The sequence below is a fragment of the Bidens hawaiensis genome, unplaced genomic scaffold, assembly GCF_021521415.1.
Source record: "Bidens hawaiensis isolate Kalapana, Puna unplaced genomic scaffold, B.hawaiensis_p1.1 tig00025779_1, whole genome shotgun sequence".
NCBI classification, from domain to species: Eukaryota; Viridiplantae; Streptophyta; class Magnoliopsida; order Asterales; family Asteraceae; genus Bidens; species Bidens hawaiensis.
In genome coordinates, this window is record NW_027494127.1 from 206,486 (window position 1) to 229,078 (window position 22,593).

General features: G+C 37.1%; 1 pseudogene across 1 annotated transcript in view; it reads left to right on the forward strand.

The window, feature by feature from the left end:
- The window catches only part of LOC143572232 (uncharacterized), a 55,084-nt pseudogene extending 38,026 nt beyond the window's left edge, over positions 1 to 17,058 (forward strand). Inside the window, exons 8-10 of the transcript XR_013142228.1 lie at positions 14,907 to 15,919; positions 16,015 to 16,308; positions 16,393 to 17,058. The product of XR_013142228.1 is annotated as an uncharacterized LOC143572232 (transcript). The remainder of the gene's footprint in view (positions 1 to 14,906; positions 15,920 to 16,014; positions 16,309 to 16,392) is intronic.
- Positions 17,059 to 22,593: the final 5,535 nt, after the last annotated feature.

Consider the following 22,593-nt stretch of genomic DNA (forward strand, 5'->3'; position numbering starts at 1 on the left):
TTGGTTTTAACATTTCTGTTGCACGTATTGTAGATGCGCTCGCTAATTATGAGTTGGAGCTTGTGGAAGAGGAAGGGGAGGAGGAAGGAGCTGAAGCGCAAAAACTCAAGCGCAAGGCTAAAGGCAAAACTGGCGCAGGGGCCAGTAAAAAACAGAAAAAAGATGATGCCTCTGTTGCCCAGAATCTTCCTCCTACTCAAGTGAAGGGACTTGAGAAAACCAAGGGTTTTACTTCCAAGTTATCCTCGTCTTCTTTGCCTTAAGGTGTGGGCAGTCCTCCAGTCCACACGAGGTATGGTGCTGCCACCTCATCTCTGCGCGCGGCGGACAAGGGAAGCGGTGCTGCGCCTGCTGTTTCGTCTTCTCCAACAGGTATACTTTGTTTATATTTTGTGGTTTTATGAGCGTGATTCCGATAGAGTTATTAATGAAGCTTTGTTTACTCAAATGTTTGTAGAGCCGGCAACGTTGGTGGCTCAACCTCAGGTGCAGCAAGGTGCCAAGGCTACGCCGAAGGTTGTTTTGAAGTCCTCTGTTTTGCCCTCAAAAAGGGGGAAAATGGACTTCATGGCGATGCTTAATTCGCGGACTGCGGTGCGCCAAGGTATTTATTGCGCTTTGATTGTCTGATTTTTTCCTTTAGTTCAAGTCATGAATCATTTCTCCTTGTTGGTTTTTTCATAGGAATTATATCTGGCACACAAGCTGCTGGTGGCACTGCTAGCGCTGGAGCCGTTAGTTCTGCTCCTGCTCCAACAAGTACTGAATCTCCTCTCATTGGGATCACTAAAGAGCAGGAGACTATTTTTCGCGCTGATCTAACAGCGTCAAGACCTCCCTCACCTCCTCCTGCGCGCAGCCCTCCTCGTGAGACTATTTTTTATTCTTCCAAGTCGCAGGAGAAGAGACCTGTTATAGAGGATGATGAGGAGGTTAATTTTGAAGATTCTGATGGTGGCCGCGTAAGCCCTATAGCGCCACGAGATTTCGTGGCGCAGCCTTCTTCTCATGGGGCAGGCAGGAGCCCATCAGCTGGCGCTAACCTTTCTGCCGGTTCTCCGCAGGTATAAGTTTATTTTGCTCCGCTGTGCAGACTTCCAAATTAGTGTTTAGATAACTAAAACGTTTCTTTGCGTTGCTTTGTGTTTGTAGGGAGCCAATCACATATACCGCCCGAGCTGGAGTATCACTGAAGAGAGCTCATTCCAATCCTTGGGCGTATGTGAAGACTTTTGGGCTCACTCTGTTCCTCCAGCTGAAAGGAGGTTCCAAGAGGACCGCGCTCGCATGGACTTGCTTAATGACCACCTTTTTGCTGGGTCTGCGTTCTTTGCTGCCTCCCAAGAGCTTCGCAATGATTATATAAAGGTACGTGATGCCCTTGCGGAGGCTAAGCAAAAGGCTAAGATTTCTGCTTGGAATCTTTCTGATGCCCGAGAGAAAGCTGAGAAACTCCAAGCAGAACTTAGCGAGAACCGGGCAAGTTCCAACGCTGCTTTTGTGAAGCGCGGGCTTGAGCTGCAAGCTGCGCGGGAGAAACTGCAAGTGGCAGAGGCGGATGCGGCCAAGTACGCGCGTCAAGCGGGTGACTTAGAGTTGGTAGTGGAGGCGCGCGACCAAACTATTGCGCAGGTTAATACTGAAAAATCTTTATTGGAGAGTGAGGTTGCGCGCCTGAAGAAAGAGCTCGATGCTGCGCTAGCGGAAAAGAATGAAGCCTTGGCGGCAGCAGCGTCTGACAAAGAAGAGCTAAAACAAGCCAAGGAAACTGTTGAGTTGTTAAACTCTCAAATCCCTGCTGTTGAGACGTCTGTTTCTTCCCTCGTGCAGGACCGTCAATGGCTAATTTCACAGGGTGTGACTCGTTGCGCTTATGCCATGAAATACTCAGACGAGTTTCAGACCCTTGTGATGGATTGTAATGCAGCGTCGCGCTTGGTGGGTCGGGCTGAGGGGTTTAAGGATGGTTATGAATATGGCATGCTAAAGAAGAATCCATCCGACTACCCTTATCAGCTCGACACTGTCTGCGCTGACATGGCTGAGGTGGGGGAGAAGTACTTGAATACTCCCATTCCCATCCTTGAGCAGGTATTTTAACCTTAATGAGTTTACTTGACTTATTTTTATAATCTTTTGTACTTATACTGTTCCTTGTGACTTACAGGTAGCCGCGCTTGCTGACCAGCCCGATCTTGGCGCTTTAAAGAAATTACTTGATGAATGTGAAGGGACTGGTGGCAGTGATGATGGCGCAGGCAACGCTACCTCTGCCAGCGGCTTTGGCGTGGCCAAAGGACCTACTCCTGACGCTATCATGACAGAAGACGACTATATTCAAGACGAAAAGCTTGATTATGGTAAGTTTGGAGATGACGAGGAGCGGGCTGCGCCAGATGCTGAGGGAGGAAATAATGATGAGGAAGATGAAGAGGCTGATATTGACATAGAGACTTAAAAAGCCCTTCTTGTTTTTTTTTTTGTAGTTTTTTACCTCATCATTTGTAAAGTTGTAAACTTCTATGTTTCGGAATGAAATTTTGTTTTTCCCTTATTCGCATCTTGCGCATTCCCATTTCATCTCTTTATATTGCATGTGTGTGCTTGTTGAATATAAGGTATGCTTACACATTGAAACTTGAACAAGGTTGTAAAGAAATTATTTTTACCTAATCCTTAACAGTTGTAATATTTCAAGTTATTTTGCGATATTCTGAATATGCTGACACGTGCCTTGGCATTTCATCATTCCTCTTTTGCGCGACGTTATCGTGCATTCATTATAGGGAATTATGAATGAGTTTCTTTGCCTTTACGTGTCAGTATGTGTTACTCAGCCTATATCCATTATAATCCCATGCGCGGCCCCGACCTGAGACCTTAACAACTATGCTTTGGCATGTGCTTTGCCTTAGTTGTGCTTAGGTACTTTTATGGTCCAGCTGCGCAATACGTAGGATGGATGCTATGAGTAATTTGAGCTAAGGCTCATATTATTGGGCTAAGGCCCTGAGCTAAGGCTCATATTATTGGGCTAAGGCCCTGACGTTTTAGAGTTAAAACTCGTTAACGCGTCTGAGCTTGAAGCTCGCGCATGTATGTTTTACTTCGTTTTATTTTTAGTTTGATGTCAATACAATGTTGTCATATTGCTCAAAATTAATAAAGGGAAGTGTGAAACATGTATGCAAATGGTAATAGAACGCATATTAAGAAAAAATAGCGCGTATCATTATTCATAATGGCTTAAAAAGCCTTGATTACAAACTTGACAACTTTTACATGAAACATTTTCTAAGTTGTGCTGCGTTCCATGTGCGCGGGATCTTCTTTCCATTTAAATCTTTTAAAGCGTATGCGCCTTTTCCCAATTCTTCCGAGACTTGATAAGGTCCCTCCCAGTTGGGAGACATCTTTCCCGGGGGTATTGCGTGACTAGCTTCATTGTTCCGAAGGACAAAATCATTTTTCTTGAAGTGGCATTCTTGCACGCGCTGATTGTAGTATTTTTCTAGCTTTTTCTTGTATTTGGCTTCACTGATGATAGCCGCCTCTCTGCGTCCCTCAAGCAAATTGAGATCCAACCTCCTTTCTTGCTCGTTATCTGTCTTACTCATCATGAGCACTCTATAGGATGGGCATCCAATCTCTACTGGAATCATAGCTTCCGTTCCATAGGTTAGGCTGAACGGGGACTCGCCATTACTGGTTTTGCTTAATGTCCAGTGCGCCCACAGGACATTAGGTAACTCCTCGACCCATGCATGGGACTCTCCCTCCAACCTTTTCTTCAGCCCATTCAGCAAGCTTTGGTTCGCGCGTTCCACTTGGCCATTCCCTTGAGGGTGGTATACTGAAGTGAAGACCTGATTGATGTGCAATTCCTTAAGCCAACTGGATATCTTCCTGTCAGTGAATTGTTTGCCATTGTCGCTCACGATTTCCATGGGCAGGCCAAAACGGCATACGATGTGGCTCCAAATAAATTGCTTCATTGCCTCGGCTGTGATTTTTGCCAGTGGCTTGGCTTCAACCCATTTTGTGAAATAGTCTACTGCCACTACCAGAAACTTTACTTGCCCTGGCGCTTGTGGTAAGGGACCCACAACATCGATTGCCCACTTGTGGAAAGGCCATGCAGAGGTCACCGGAATCAAGTTGTTCTTTGGCCGCATGGTATTTCACCTGACCCATGTGCCATCACGTGGTGGCACATGGGCTTTGCTGAGTTGTCCACCCTTCATTGGCAGTTGTCAACATCAGCACATTCTTTATTCCTTAAAAGATACCTTCTGGAAGGTTGTCTGATGAGTACAATCATGGTTGTCCTTATCCTGATTTGGATAAGGACGTGGTTGGTTATGTGCGTATGTGATATGCGCCACGCGCAGATGTTTCATGCGCAGATGTGATATGCGTGAGCATATGTGATGCGTGAGCATATGTGATATGCGTGAGCATATGTGATGCGTGAGCATATGTGATATGCGTGAGCATATGTGATATGCGTGAGCATATGTGATATGCGCCACGCGCAGATGTTTCATGCGCTTGCGCATAGGTTTTGGCTTTGTGTCTTCATGACATCCTGATTTCAAGCCTCTTGTCTATATCTTGTGGGTTGACCCGCCCCGCTCGATGTTAAGGCGGGTGCATACCCCTTCAACCAGCTTGAGGTATTAGCTGGCGATACTACTTGGTTCGAGCCAGGAAGTAGAATTATAATTACAACTAGAGATGGACACGTGCTTGAAGCACACAGAGTGAAATGGATACGTGATGTCAATCTTTTATCAAAGAAGGAAGTAATGCACCTCTTTAATAGGCATGCATTTGGGAAAGATAAACCAACTAAAAAATTTGAAAGACACTCACAAGAAGTCGTAAATTATGCTGTTGGCCTTCCCTTAACAATCAAAGTTTTGGGTTCAGATCTATGTGGTAAAGATGTTAGTGAATGGGCAGATGCACTGGAGAGACTCAAAACAATTCCGTTGAAGGAAACTCTTAAAATATTAGAGCTAAGCTATGAAAGCCTAGAGGATGACTGCAAGGAAATATTCCTAGATGTGGCATGTATACTTAAAGATTGGAAGAAAGACGATGCGATAAGAATGCTTGAAAGCTCTGGATTTTATGCTAAAAGTGCTTTAAGAGTTCTTGAGCAAAAATCTCTAATAACTTTAAAAAATGAATTTGATGAAAGTATTATAAAAATGCATGACCATCTAGTAGATATGGGCATGAATATCGTACGCCATGAGCATCTTGATGAGCCAAACAAACATAGCCGATTATGGGTTCAAGACGAAATCGAACATGTCTTGTACGATAACTCGGTAAGAATCCATATTATCTTAAAGGTGGAAATGAAACTCATAATTTTTTCATCCGTCATAATACAAATTTTATGATCATTCTTCTTGAATTACAGAGTAGTGAGGCAACAAGATGTATAGATCTTGAGATCACTCCTGGTCATGTTTTTTTGCAAGGTATCGGAAACATGAAGAAACTTAGATGCCTTATTGTGAACCATAGAAAGAACAATTCTCCTCATGACCGTGTGAAGATTGACGAAGCCAGCCGGTACTTTCTAAATTCGTTACGATATTTATATTGGTACAAATACCCCCACTGGTGTTTACCCAAAACGTTTGAAGCAAATAATCTCGTTGCACTTGAAATGTCTACAAGCAAAATCGAACAACTTTGGGAAGGGGAAAAGTAATATGGTTGATTGGTTTTTCATTAATGTTAGAATGAAATATATGTACATCTATTAGCCGGTTATCACAATAACATATGTTTACTGTATTTTTTGTTCTCTATTCATCTTATAATAGGTTATGAAGAAGCTCAAATTCCTTGACTTGAGTCAAACAAAGTTGAGGAGCCTTGACCTTGGGCTAACGCCCATTCTCGAGAGGTTAAATCTTGAAAATTGTTATGAGTTGGTAGAACTTCACGTGGACGGTGGATGTCTAAAAAGCCTTGTCTACTTAAACTTAGGTTGGTGCTGCAATTTGGAATCTATATCTTTTATCGAGCGGTTGGAATCACTTGAGGTTCTTCATATAAGTGGGCTAAATCTGAGGGAATTCCCCGAATATATAATTACAGGGCACTCCAGCAATAGTTGCTAGAGCTTCATCTTTCCGATAATGAAGATATAAAAGAAATACCCTCATCAATTGGAAATCTTCATATGCTTGTCTATCTAGATCTCGTTCATTGCTCTGGAATTGAGTGTCTTCCAGGAAGCCTTTTTAGTCTACAACATCTGAGAGCTCTTGAACTTTATGACACTGGCATAGAGGAATTGCCGGATGACCTTGGAAAATTGAAATGTTTAGAACTCCTAAATTTAATGCTAACAAATGTTAAACATCTCCCTAGTGGCATTTGTATGTTGAAACGTCTAAAAACCCTATGTTTTTCGTGGTGTTCTGGTCTTGAGAAATTATCTGAGGATGTTGGAGAATTAGAATCTTTGGAGACATTAGATCTACAAGTTTGCTCTAATTTAAGAGAAAATCCTAGTAGCATCTGTAAGTTGAAACGTCTCAAAGTGTTGATTCTTGATGGTTGTAGAAGGCTTGAGAAATTACCTGACGAACTGGGTAATATAGAATGTTTACAATTATTAAGTATTGAGAATACCGGCATTACTCATCTTCCACGTAGCATTTCTTTGTTGAAAAGTTTGAAAATCGAGAGATCCAATTTGAAAACAAATGTTACCGAATCAGAATCAGAAACAGAAACCAGACGAACCAAATCACAGAGAACCATATAGATATTCATATGGACTACTTCTCTTCAGCTCTTCATCAAGTGCCTAGCCAGTCAACTGATAATTACCCTGCTTCTCTTTGGCATTGATTCCTGATATTGTTTTGAGTTTTCAGAAATTATTTTATTATTGCAGCTGTGTTGTTTTGAGATAATTTCGTTCCACCTGGGTACGATTCCTAGGGTTTCATTTGTATGTATAACAAAACAATGAGGGATGCAATTGGTTAATTTAAACAATCAGATATCAGAATCTGTTTGTGTTTCTGCACTAATTTAGATGCTTTATTTTGTATGATCTCTTGTTTAACTGGTAATAAAATCTAAGTGTGTAACATGTTACTTTCAAATAGCTTATTGTAACCCTTAAACTTAAGCCATACTTATGTGGTTTCAAAGCTTGTGGATCCTCCATATACACATAAATTATGTTCCATTTTATACCGTTCACAATCTATTTTGTTATAGTACAGAATTAAATGTAAATGTATTAGCAAAAGTTGACCAAAACACCCCTTGCCTTCTTTTTCCCAAGTGATACGATTCTGCACTTGTCGTAGTTGGCATTTGCGTTTCTCCAGTTCAGCCAATCGCCAAAAAAGGATTCAAAATCACACCTTTTGGTGATTTCGTGGCTAATATCAAATTTTGAAGTAAGGTTACTTGTTATCATCTATTATACATTCTACGATTTCTTTATGCAAGATATCATATCTAATGAAACCAGGTTCACTTGTTTTTCGCCGGCCCGCATTTTTCTCTATACAACCCAATTTTTATTTTTAAGCTCACCAAATTAGATGTTCGTTACGTACACATTTTATCAATTACTAATTTAAGTATATTAGATTTTTGTAGTTTGAGTTTTAACTTTTTCATATAATAAAATTCACGAATATTATCTAGTCTCTAATCATATTACAAACTATAAACATTCTTAAAAAAGTATCCTATAAATTTATTAGTAATTGAAGAGTTTACTTGGTCAAGCCTATTGATGAGGGAAGTTTGATTTGGGAAAGGTTTTAATGATTTTATTGATTATCAAAAATGAATTACAAGCCCAATGTATAAATAAGATTAAGAGCATCTACAACAACAAACCACCACATTAGTGCCATATCAGATTTCAAATTTTTCTCAAAAACCTTACTTTATTCTACAACAACAAATCTTCACAAACTCATCACATAATATTAAAATAATAATAATATATACATGTTATATATATGTGTGTGGTTGAGAGTGTGGCCCCCCACTTTTTGTCATCTATGATGTTTGGATGAAGTTTGTAGTCACAAACTTTGTGAAGCAAACTGTAGCCCACAACAAGAAAAGTTGGTATCTCTCTTTTTTGAAGTCATCCACATCATCCAAACTTCGGGTTCCACACCCCATTGTGGATGCTCTAACTAACTAAACATAAACTACTATCCTTCTAGCTAAAAATACATTAGGGGCACGTTAGTAAAACAACTAGAATTTGACAAGTAAAGTCAACAGGAAGTGAAGTGGCCTGATAAATTTAAGAAGATACTTATACGAATAGGATTAGGATAAAATAAAAATTCCACTTTAATTGAGAAATCTCTATATACTCATTCTCAACCACATTTTTTTAAATTATGATGCCATTGCTTAACTGCCCTTAGAATAGCTAGAAGTTCTTTCTCATAAACAGACATTAATACCTGTTTAGTCTTTGCTGATATATGCAATGAGATGATTCTCTTGCATTAATACAGCTCCTAGTCCTTTGGATGAGGCATCAGTTTCCACCACAAACTCTTTGTCAAAGTTAGGTAATGCCAGGACTGGTGCAGTAGTTAGAGCATTTTTGAGTTGATCAAATGAATATTGAGCTGCTCCAGTCCACTGAAAAGAATCTTTTTTTAGCAGATCAGTAAGTGGCTTAGCTAGGACTCCAAAAGATCTTATGAATCTTCGATAATAGCCTGCAAGGCCTAAAAAACCTCTGAGTTGCTTCAAACTTTGAGGGCAAGGCCACTGTTGAACTGCTATGATCTTTGTTGGATTAGTGGCCACACCTTTAGCTGATATAATGTAGCCCAAATATTCCACATGAGACCCCCCCAAACGAACATTTGGATCTTTTAGCAAATAGAGAATGAGTTCTGAGCAGATTTAGGACTTCTTCCAAATGAATAAGATGAGTTTGCATATTAGGACTATACACTAGAATGTCATCAAAAAATACCAGAGTGAATTTCCTCATAGTAGACTTGAAAGTGTCGTTCATAAGTGCTTGGAAGGTTGCAGGGGCGTTGGTAAGCCCGAATGGCACTACCACAAACTCAAACAGGCCCTGATGTGTTCGGAATGCAGTTTTATGGATGTCTTCGTCTGCCATTCTTATTTGATGGTAACCAACCCGTAGATCTAACTTAGAAAATACAGATGCTTGTCCCAACTCATCCAACACTTCCTCAATAAGTGGAATTGGATATCTGTTCTTCACAGTCTCATCATTTAACCTCCTATAATCCACACAGAACCTCCAAGAACCATCTTTTTTATTTACTAAAATCACTGGTGAGGCAAAAGCACTATGGCTACCACCCCGGAATCTAGTAACTCTTTAGTTAGGGTCTCAATCACATCTTTCTGAATTGCAGGGTATCTATAGGCTTTAAGATTGATTGTAGTGTTTTCCTCTTTAAGGGTGATTTTATGATCGAATGCCCTTTTGGGAGGAAGAGTAGTTGGAGAAGCAAAAACATCTTCATATTTCTTTAATAATGACAGAAGGGCAGGATGGTCATTTACCTCAGAAATAGTAGCAACGTGTTGGAAATTGCTACTGTTGTCTGTTTGAAGACTGGATAATTGTGCACTAGATAAGCTAGCAGGTTGATTGAGTAACCCTTGTAGCTTCTTAGGAGAACATCTCGTTAGAGAATTAGAATCAACAGCCTTTAATTCAAACATTAAGTCTCCCACTTTGAATTTCATGACCAAATCTTTAAAATTCCACACGATATCGTTCAGTGTCTGTAACCATTGAACTCCCAACACCATGTTATAACTGGTTAATGGTATTAACATCATGTCAGCTCTAAACCAGTTACTCTGCATCACCCATCTAAAATTCTCACACAATTGGGTACAACACATTTTGTTACCATCAGCAATAGTAATGTTCAAGGAAGGGACTTGAACAACAGGACATTTAAGTTTAAGTGCCAGATTCAAGTCTAAAAAATTGTTGGTAGAGCCTGAATCTATCAAGATGTGTAATGTTTTTGTACCAATTAACCCTTTTACCCTCATAGTAGAATATGAGGACACACCCATAATAGCATTCAAGGAAATCTGAGGGTCATTACTAGGGTTGGGCTGATATACTCTCTTCTAAATCATCATCCATATTGTCAGTTTCACTTAGTTCTATAACAAACATCTGCTTAGATTTACACACATGCCCATGAGTAAATTTTTCATTACATCCAAAACATTCACCTTTAGATCTTTTTTCTTCATATTCTTTAGGTGACAACCTCTTGTAATTCTTATTAGGAGCACTAGGTGTAGGTAACAATGATACTTTATTAGTACTAGGAGTCTGAAATCCTTTTGATGCACTATTAAAGGTATTAGCAGATGGTTTTAAAAATCTACCATTATTCTGAGAAACATGAGGATGCATAGCTTGATTTGATTCATCTTGCAGTCTAGCCAATAGTATGCCTCAGGTAAGTCTTTGGGTCGAAGGAGTCTTACCGGATACCCTATTTCAGGCTTCACAGCTCTCAAGAATAGACTAACAGTATAGTCTTTAGGCAAAGAAACTCTTGTCAACCACAGATCGAATACTTGGCACAGTTCTTGTAGGCTCCCAGTTTGTTTTAGTGCAACTAGAGCCCCTATAGCATCATGCTTTAGCGGATCAGCAAATCTGGTGGTTAAAGATCTTACATAATCTTGCCACAACACCCTCTAATGGTTCCTCCCCTGGATCTTACAAAAGATTGATGCCACTGAAGTGCAGGGCCTTCAAGATTGATAACAACAAATCGGATCTTGAGTCTCTCAGGGGTTTCATCTACATCAAAGTATTGATCTACTTTACACAGCCACCCTTCCAAATTCTCACCATTAAACTTCGGGAATTTTAGCTTAGTTAGGCGGTTATTGTTTCTGTAATAACCTCATTCACTCTCTTCATTACCGTGAATTTCTCCATTAGTATATTGAAATTGTTCTTGATTTGTATGTTGACGACTTGTACTTTGGCTGCCATTAATGCTAGCTTGCACTAGTTTTAGAATCTCAGCCAGTTGTGATGAATTCTTCTCAACCATGGATTGCAAATTGTGAAGAGTTGCATCATGAATATTGAGTCTGGTTTCGATCTCCTGGATTTTAGTGGATTCTTGATTACGAGTATTTGTCGTATTATATTCTTTTAAGACAGAATTGACCAATTGATGTCAATTTTCAAGGATTTGAAACGAAATTGGACAAGAAATGAACTGAACAAGTGGTTAATTTCAGAGTTTTGGAAAAAATTTGGATAGAAATTGAGCGACAGATGATCAATTTCTGGGAAATTGAATCGAAAAGAAGAAAGAATTGAAGCGGATTGAACAAAAATTATCAGAATTGTCACCGGAAAGCGTTTCCGAGAGGACCGGAAAGCTTTGATGCCATTGATAGCTAATCAAAATCAAAAAAGAAGAACAGAGGGAAAATTCATCAATCTCATAGCTGATTATCTCATTAACATATCAATCAATCAATCAATCATACCCAGTAAAGTCCCACCGACAGCAAAGCTATAAGTAGGGTCTGGGGAGGGTGGGATGTAGGCACACCGTACCTCTATCCAAAGGAATAAAGAGGTGGCTTCTAGAGAGACCCTCGGCTCTAAGTACATGTGTATGAAGCAAAATAAAGGAAATCAAAGTTTAACAGTTATATAAAAACTACTACTAATAATAATATTAATAATAAGATCACAGTTTAACAACTATATAAAAACTAATAATAATTATAATAATAATAATATATGTAAGGGAAATACCATTATGGTATGTGACCTAAATAAGTTAAGTCTAAGCCCTAAGGTATTCATTAACAGATTCAATTATTATACAACAACTAACGATCTAACAGTCTAACTATCAAAATGTCACAAACAGTCCCTATAGTTATCACTATTACAGAATTACCCTTCAACTACTAACTATTAAAAGTTGTCAAAATTGGCCTTGTAAACATTTATGTGTAACACTAGCTAAATACATAAGGGGTAAAATAGTAAAAAAAAATCTAATTATAATGAAAGTGAATTTAAGAAGGTTCTTACTTTGTTAATTTAATAAGTTAGAAATTTTGTGTTTATGTAATTTTGGTGTTAAATATGTATTTTATTCATCATGTTAAGCAAACATGTTGGATATGATGCTTAGGTTAAATCCATGTTAAAAAAAACTTCTTGTTTTATGAAGTTAATAATAATGTTCAGGGGCTATTTGGTAAGTTCTTCAGAGTTGTTTTAACGAGCAATTAAAGATTTAAGCTGCAGATGTACATTCTATATAACTTCAAGGGGTCAAGTTGCAACCTTGGAAAATTAGTTTGTTAAGAGTCTGACAATAAGCCGTTGGGTATGTCAAGGCTTGTAATTAGTCATAGATTTGTTCCTTCAATTTGATTTCAATTCTGTATCGTTTTCGTTTCTGTTTGTTTCTTCCGATTCGTAATCAATAAACTAGTGTTTATTATTTGAAACTGATATTATTATTATTATTATTATTTTTATTATTATCATTATCATGTGTAAACATTATACATCAGAATTTTGACTTTGATGGCCATCTTGTATTGAATTAGCACATTGGATAGTTCTAGGGGTGTGCATGGGCCGGTACAGTTCGGTTTTGGACTAAAACTGGAACAAAAACCAAAGTTATCTTTGTTTACTTATTTTTAACTGGTAGGGACAGGCTGGTAAATAATTATGCAATCAATCTGAATGTGTAACATGCGACTTGCACGCTTCTGATGTTGCGGATCTTATAATGTTGATCAAAGGTCAACTGTCATATACTCTGAAAATTAAACCATCTCTATGTGTTTCTAAAGCTTGTTTGTCGTGCATATACTCTCTAAAATTCTCATAACAATCACCTTCTTTTATACATAATACTTCTCTTCTATTTAAACTTGTGAACAAAGTTTAACCATTTTGGAAAGTCAAACTATTGTGATTTTCTTTTAATTTAATCTAATGACAAAAATTATATTATTACTTATCCGTCTATGTTTTTCTTTTATGTTCTAGGAGCTGTTATCTACACCAATGCAAAGAAACAGTGGACAGGCCACGGAAATGAAGAAGGTGCTTGCTCATATGCTAAGAGACAATAGGTCTGCGGCTTACAAAACTTTCGTGTTATATAATTTTTGTTGAACATTAGTATTAATGAATCTTCTTGTAAGTTGATATATGTTTTGTATAGATGAACGAAACACTATGTTTTCTTTTTTGTTTTAACAAACAACTTAATGTACAATAATGTTTACTTATAAAGTTTTACACATTAGAATTAGTTGACTTTCATTAGTCAAACATTGCAAGTTTAATTGACTTTGACTACAGTTACCTCCGTCCTTACTATTTGCGTGTAGAAGCAACTTGACAATAAACAACCGCTTTGGGAATCATGCTCCTAAGTGAATTTTTTAGTTACTTTATTAAGATTGTGAATCAAATAATTAAACTTTTGTGTCGTCTCGACTCTTCATAGATTATCTATTTGTCTATAAATACACGAACAATTTAAGAAGATTGATAATTATAATAGTTGTATTTATTATAATAGTTGTATTCATGAATTGATTAAATGTAAATGAATTTTATGTTTTAACATTTTCATTTATCATGACATTGATTTCTATCAGCTAGGCAGGGTGCAAACATGGTGGATGTATGAAATACAATGGATACAAAACTCATTACATCATAGAATTAGAAGACTTTGAAAAGTAAACACAAAATAACCAAAGAGATATGGCCCATTTAGGACCCAAGTTGTTGCTTGTCGGTTTCTTGTGTGGCTTTCAAAAGTAAACCAAAATTAAATAGATAGGTCCCATGTATTTATGATCCAAGTTGCTGCCTACGGCTTTCGTGGAAATTACATTGCTTGGATTATTGACTTTAATATCTCCTTGTGTTCACATCTTTGCTCAAGCTCATCATATTTTCTTTGCAATCAAAACATTCCTTACATCATATTTTCTTTGCAACCATCTGGAGAAAATTTCATCAAAACAGATTTGATCTTTTATAATCTGTCAAGCATTAGCATACTTTCAATGGCTTCTTCAAGTTCATACCTTCCAAACAAGAGCTACCCGTTCGACGTGTTTTTGAGCTTCCGTGGTGAAGACACTCGCAAGACCTTTGTCGGTCATCTTTATGCTGCTCTTGAGCACCAAGGTATTAACACGTTCAAAGACGACGAGAGACTCGAGAAAGGAAAAAAGATCAGTGATGAGCTTTTACAAGCAATTAGAGACTCGAGAGTCTACATTATTGTTTTTTCCAAAAACTACGCAACTTCATCATGGTGCTTAAACGAGCTTCTGGAGATCATGGAGTGTCATAAGACGAACGAGCATACTGCTTTTCCCGTGTTCTACTATGTGGATCCCTCTGAAGTCCGAAAACAAGCTGGATCAGTTGGAGAAGCCTTTGCCATGCATACGAACAAGAATGAATCAGAGGTTAGAGAGTGGAGAGAGGCTCTTAAACAAGCAGCCAATTTGTCTGGTTGGGATTTGAGGAAGACCGCTGATGGGTAAATTCCTTCAACGTCTCATGTTCTATTGTCAAATTATAAAAGTATAATTAAGTCTTGTTGCAAGATGAACATTAAAACATGAAATATGCACACTCGCTTTACAAATAGTGCAGTATAGACCTAAAAAAATATTTATTTGCATGGCTTCTTGTGCAACTTAATTAATTAAATTTTCTTCTGCGATCTACAGGGATGAAGCTAAAGTCATAAAATTAATTGTTGAGGAGGTTTCACTTCAGTTAAAACTCAATGATATTACTGTTGATAAGAATTTGATAGGCATGGAACAAAGGATGCAAGCTCTGGATCATTATTTAGAGATTGGTTTAAGTGATGTTCGCATGATAGGCATCAAGGGCATGGGAGGTGCAGGGAAAACAACTTTGGCACGTGCTATATTTGATAAATTGTCCATTAATTTTGATGGCAAAAGCTTTGTTGAGAACGTGAGGGAAAAAACCTCTCAGTCTGGTTTGAAGAAGCTGCAAAAACAAGTCCTTAAAGATGTCTTAAAGGAGAGCATTAGTGTTAGTGGTGTTCATGAAGGGAGAAACTTAATGAGAAAGAAGTTGTGTGGTAAAAAAGTTATGGTTGTTCTCGATGATGTGGATCATGCAGATCAACTTGACGCATTAGCAGGTGATCTTAATTGGTTCAAGCCAGGAAGTAGAATTATAATTACAACCAGAGATGCGCAGGTGCTGAACTGTGATAGAGTGAAGTGGATCCATGATGCCAATTTGTTATCGAATAAGGAAGCGATTTGCCTATTCCGTAGGCACGCATTTAGGAATGATATTTCAGCTCACGAGTATGAAAAACAATCGCTCGAAGTTATACGTTATGCTGCTGGTCTACCCTTGACAATCAAAGTTCTGGGTTCATCTCTTTGTGGAAAAGGCAAGCCTCAATGGATAGATGCACTAGCAAGACTCAAAACAATTCCATTGAAGGAAACTCTGAAAATATTGGAAATAAGCTATGAAAGCCTGGAAGATGATTGCAAGGAAATATTCCTAGATGTGGCATGCTTCCTTAGATACTGGAACGAAGACAAGGCAATAAGAATGCTTGAAAGCTGTGGTGTTCATGCTATAAATGGCTTAAGAGTTCTTGAGCAAAAATCTCTAATAACTGTAGATAAAAATATTTATGGTTCATATATACAAATGCATGACCATCTAGTAGAAATGGGGATGAATATTGTACGTCGTGAGCATCCAGATGAGCCCTGTAGATATAGCCGATTATGGGTTCAGGAGGAAATCGAGCGTGTCTTGGCTAATAACTCGGTAAGACTCCACTTTATATGTAAGGTGGAGATGAAACTCACAAAATTTTCATTAATCATAACTCAAGTTTTACGATCATTGTTCTTGAATTGCAGGGTAGTGGAGCAGCAAGATGTGTATATCTAAGAATTACCCCTACTATTTTTTTAGAAGGTCTTGGAAACATGAAGAAACTTAGATGCCTAATTGTGAACTCCAAATTGTCCTGGTATTATTTAGATGACTGTGAGAATATTGATGAAGCTCGCCTACAGTTTCCAAACTCGCTACGATATCTATGTTGGTACAACTACCCCCACTGGTGTTTACCCAAAACGTTTGAAGCAAATAATCTTGTTGCACTTGAAATGCCTAGAAGCAAAATCGAACATCTTTGGGAAGAGGGAAAGGTAATATGGTTGGTTGGTGAAATTTGAATGTTATACTACTGATATATGTTTACCTTATTTTGTTCTCTTTTCATCTTGTGATAGGTTATGAAGAAGCTCAAATTCCTTGACTTGAGTTATTCAAACTTGAGGAGCCTTGACCTTGGGCTGACTCCCAAACTCGAGAGGTTAAATCTTTATAACTGTAAAGATTTGGTAAAACTTGACGTGGGCGGGGGATGTCTAAAAAGCCTTGTCTACCTAAACTTACATTTCTGCTGCAATTTGAGGTCTGAAATTTTTAATGAGGAGATGGAATCACTTGAGGTTCTAAATGCAAGGGGATTAGATCTAAGGGAATTCCCTGGTATATTCACAGGCCACTCCAACAATCGTTTGCTACGACTGAATCTTTCATATAATAGAGATATATCAGAAATACCCTCATCAATTGGAAATCTTCATAACCTTGTCTCTCTATATCTCTCTTTTTGCAGAAGACTTAAGAGTCTTCCAGGAAGCATTTGTAGTCTACAACATTTGACAACTCTTAACCTTTCTTACACTGGCATAGAGGAACTGCCAGAGGACCTTGGCCAATTGGAATGTTTAGAATACCTAGATTTAACCAATACAAGAGTTCAACATCTCCCTAATAGCATTTGTATGTTGAAACGTCTGAAAACCCTAATTCTTAAATACTGTAATAGCGAATACGAATCGGAATCAGAATCAGAATCCAGACGAACCAAATCACAGAGAACCATATAGTCTGCTTCTCTTCACCTCTTCATCGTGTGCCTACCCAATCAACTCAACTGGTATGTTTCTTCACAAATTACTCCAATACACACACCAGTTGATAATTACTCTGCTTCTTTTTGGCATTCATTCATGATATTTTATGAGTTTTTCATAAGTTATTTTATTATTTTTTATTGCAGCTGTCTTGCTTTTTGGGTTTCATTTAGTGAATTTGGTACTTAGTTTTTTTGTTATTTAAAAGTAAATTAGTTAATTTTTAATTAATTATTATACATTAGGCTAAAATATTTGGGTTAAATATATATATTAAACTATTATAAATTACTTAAATTTTAAAATAAAAACTAAAAATCTATTAGTTCGGTTCGGTTCGATTATTTTGGTTTGGTATTTTCGGTTATTTAGGTTTTGGAACGATTTCTTCGGATTCATGCAAGTACTGTACTAACTGATCAAAGTTATCTTTATTTACTTATTTTTAACATGTTACCTGTGCTTCTTCTGATGTTGCTGTTCTCATAATTTTAACTAAAGGTCAACTGTCATATACTTAAAATTAAACCATCTCTACGTGTTTTCAAAGCTTGTTTGTCGTTTATACATAAAACTTCTGTTCTATTTAAACTTGTGAACACAGTTTGACCATTATGGAAAGTCAAACTTCCGTGGTTTTCTTTGAATTCAATCTAACTACAAACATTATATTGTTACTTATTTCTAGCTTGTGCTTGTTTAAACATTTCTGGAAGATATTTGTTTCTCTTATTCTAACTAAACTAAAAGAATAACTGTATGAATAACTTAAATGACTTAACCTTTGAATTTTTTTGCTGTAATCACTGATTTTATCAGTCTATGTTTTTCTTTTCTACTCTAGGATCTATTATCTACACCAATGCAATGAAACAGTGGACGGTCCACGGTAATGAAGAAAGTATTTGCTCATATGCTAAGAGACAACAGGTCTACGGTTTTCAAAACTTTTCTGTTATATGATTGTTGTTGAACATTAGTATTAATTAATCTTCTTGCAAGTTGATATATGTTTTTTTGTATAGATGAATGAAACATTGTATTTTCTTTTTTGTTTGAATAAATAACTTAATGTATAATAATGTTTACTTATAAAGTTTTACACATTAGAATTAGTTGACTTCATTAGTCAAACATTGCAAGTTTAATTGACTTTGACTACAGTTACTTCCCTCCTTACTATTTGCGTGTAGAAGCAACTTAACAATAAACAACCGCTTTGGGAATCAAGCATTCATGCTCCTAAGTGTATCCGATACCATACAAAATATAAGATGACATGTTTGACCCAATCCTTCTAAAATGTGCTTCTGCATATCGGTCAAATAACGGGTCTGGAGCAGGTGCTTATGCGGTCAACTAACAGGTGGGTTTCTGCGGTCTTGAGGTGAAGGAATGGGCCCCATTTTGTCCACTTCAGTTAACTAACAGGTCTGGACCACTTTAGGCCCACTTAGAATTGTAACTCCAAAGCATATCACATGAACTTCAAACATTTCCCAGCTGCAGTATCATGTACCAAGCAAATAGCAGTCCTGTTGACCAATTCCGATATGCACGTTCTGTTGACTTTCGTATTACCTTCAGAAGTCACAGTTCACCCCAAAAAGTCAAACCAAATAGGAGTGCCAGTTTTGACCAGCTTTCTTCTCTTTTTCATCTGATCCATAATGACCAAAATACCCTTTTTGACAAAAACCTTTCAGAGGCATCTGAACTTACCATAAACCATCCTATAATACAAAATAAAGTCAATAGAAGTTTGGAACTCCACCTAAATAGCTTTTGCCATCATAAATCACCTCATGATCTTGTAGATACTTCCATTAATGCAATGACTTCAATAAGGTGACTATGAGGATTAGTACCACTCAGCTACTCAACTGCAGTATCATGTATCAAGTAAATAGCAGTCCTAAGAGCATGGTGCTGCCAGCTGTATTTCCGGGCCAGAATGATAATGAAAAACAAGTTTTTCCTAAAGTCAAAGCTGATTCAGAATTGGTCAAATGTGGAAAAAAATAGTCAAATATTTTAAATACTCAGATCTGACCCTAAGAAAGTCAACTTTGACAAAAAATTCAAACTTGACTAAAAACTCAAAATTGGTCATGCACCAACCGAAAACCGATTGCACATGTAGCTGTTGTCAAAATTGTTATGAGTAATTATGATTAAACAGTACGTAACTGATCAAATGTGTTATTTGACTGAATTGAGTTTGATATAAAGTGGCCTGATGAATTTAAGAAGATACTTAATTTGTTAGTATGCATTTTATTCATCATGTTAAGCAAACCTGTTTTTGGATATGATGCAAAGGTTAACTCCGTGTTAAACATCTTGTTTAATGTAGTTAATAAAATTCAGGGGCTGGTTGGTAAATTATTCAAAGTTCGTTAGAGAACAAAAAATATATTATGAACACAAATATAGCTGGTGCAATAATTATTTATTAATACACAAAATGTTGACTTTGAAAGTCAACAAATATTGAATTGAGCACATTATCTTTATATTCCTATTTCAACTGGTGCGTCTGGTGTGTCCTGATCAGTGATCACTTATCAACTGCTGGTCAATGATGTCAATCCGTTCTTTGGATTGATGTAATAAACTGGTGATGTGTTGCTGTTAAGTTGCTCATATACATGATGGATGTAGTGACTGTTACTACATGTGAACTCTTCGATCAAGAATTCAATAGTTTGACCAAAGGTCAACTGTCGACACATGAACACGTTCTGTGTTTTCTAAGTGTGCCGATCATGTCCATACACTCTCTAAAATCTCCAGGGACTAACGAGATCAGAATCACCTCCTTTTTATATATACATACTAATTCTGTTCCATTTTAAACTTGTGAACACGTTATAAGTTAACTTACAGCTTTCCAACTTACACATGTTTAAACATTTTGACCATTATTCGCTTGCTTTCTAGAAAACTAAACTAAAAAAGTAACTTAAAAAGACTTAAAGATTCTGAGCTAAATGCTCACTGATTCTAACCAGCTAATCAACGGAAACCCGATTGCACTCTAGTTCCAATTTTTCAGCCTCCTTTTGGTTTGGTCAGGTATGCACTGTTAAACGTGTCCAACACCAACTCAGATTGAAGACTCCAAGAATCTTTAATCCTAACTCTGTATTTGAGTTAGTATAGACTGAACTTAAATAAATAATTAAACCACAACGATAGGCTACAGAGAAGAAAAGAACGATTTGTTCATTCTTGAAGCTGTTCTGTTCTATATTTTGGTACTGAATTTCAAATTTTGGAAGATGACAGATTGACCTGATCCTTCTAAAATATGCTTCTGCATATCGGTCAACTAATGGGTCTGGACCAGGTGAGTCTTCAGGTTAAGGAGTGTGCCCCATTTCTACTAATCTAACAACTGTCTTTTTACTCTCGTCACGAAACGTTTCCAATGCTTCACCCGCAGCAACCAGCGGGCAGAGTGGTTTGCATAGTAGGAAACCGCCTTCATTCCTGTTTTTATTATAATTTAATGCTACTTACAAATTCAGTACTAATAAAGTACTTAATAATAGTGAAAGAGTTAGACCTCGGTTTCTCCAGTTGACTTCCCCGCGAGTTCTTTTAGGACGAAATGCGCCTGAAATACAAACACTTGTTGAATAATATAACACATTGGAAACAAACAAGCAATAATAAACAAGCTACTTTGCCATCTGCAGAAGCTTCAGCAGGTGCCATGAAACAATTCAATGATTTTTCAATAAGTCAATTCGATTAAATCAGAATACCTGAAATTTGATTATTTATTATTTTTGATAATTAAAGGAGAACAGAGCCTGGTAAAGATTTTATAAATTTTAAAAACAATTACAATGAGTCAAAGAGTAAAGGTTAGAAACTTTCATGGGACATTTCCCCAAGTAAAGCGCCAACTAACAACAAAAAGAAACTAAACAAGATGTTCGAAGAAACCAAACCTAATGACATACGTTTTATGACTATTTTCATTACTAATCAAAATCACAACTCTAAAATCCAAAAAAATTTGGCAACAACACTTACGTATCCATTTAACTGCATGTATAAGGCCTAAGTGCAGAAAAACCAATAAGACGATAAGTGATGCACCCCTGTTGAGCCCCACTAGTGTCAAAATGCCATGAATCAATCCGGACCTGACCAAAATATGTACTACCACTCTCAGAATTGTAGCTCCAGGCCCTATGATCACAATAGTTCTTACTTCTTAGTCTCGGCCCACATAACCGAGTACAAAGGCATCCGATTAACCCGTATCTATTTTATTTAATTACCATTTTTTCCCACTGGACTGGAACTACTAAATAGCAGTGCTCCCCTGACCCTATATATCCTTCGTGTTTCACTCAACCCACAATTACTGATCAATTACAGGATAGTTGGCCAGATTCGAGATGGGCTATTCTCCAATTAATCCAATTTGAGAAGGATTAGATCTCCATTCGAGGATTTTAACCAAGTAAATTCATAAAAATAAACATCGATATCCATAAATTAAAACCTGAACGCTTATATAGACACAATTTTATTAATAAATATTGTTGTTACGTAGACCGTTCATTGTCCTCAACCATTTATCTTCCTTGGACCCTTCAGCTTAAGACGGGTTTGTATCACCAGCTTTCTTCTCTTTTTCATCTGTTCCATAATGACCAAAATACCCCTTTTGTCAAAAACCTTTCAAATGGTTCTGACTTACCATGATCTTTTAGATACTTAGTCTTCCATTAATGCAATGGCTTCATTAAGGTGCTACTCTTAGCAAAAAATTCAACCAAACCATGAATTTCAAAAATTTCCCAGTTGCAGTATTATTATGTACCAAGTAAATAGCAGTCCTAAGAGCATGGTGCTGCCGGCTGTATTTCCAGGCCGAATGATAATGAAAAACAAGTTCTTCCAAATGTCAAAGCTGATTGAAAATTGGTCAAATATGGGAAAAAGTAAACTATGATTAAAAAATAGTCAAACATTAGTTAACGGAATTTTGACTTTGACGGTCATCATGAATTGAAATTAACACAATGGATACAAGTACTCTACTAATTAATCAAAGTTATCTAAATTTTCTTACTAGTGCAGGGGGGACGGGTTTTAAATTTTTTTATGTAAACAGACGAATATGTAACATGTTGTTTGTGCTTCTGATGTTGCTGATCTCATAACGCTTTAAATTAACTCAGATATCAACTACTGATGTAATACTATTGTGTGATTTGAGTGCAGTGCTGCTGTACTTATACATACGATAAAAGTTACACTATTGCTTCATATAAACTAAGTTGCTTGTGCGTGTGTCTAAAGCAAACAACATCTACATACATTGCTATTGTCTTTGTTAAATTCCATTACAGCACAACTGCAGAAGAATAATAATAATAATATAAAGCAATTCAATTATTTCATTTCTAAAGTGAAGCATAAGAACTTTCACATTAAAGTTGACTAGTGTTAGCCCTAAGTCAATTTGGGTTTTCTTTTCTT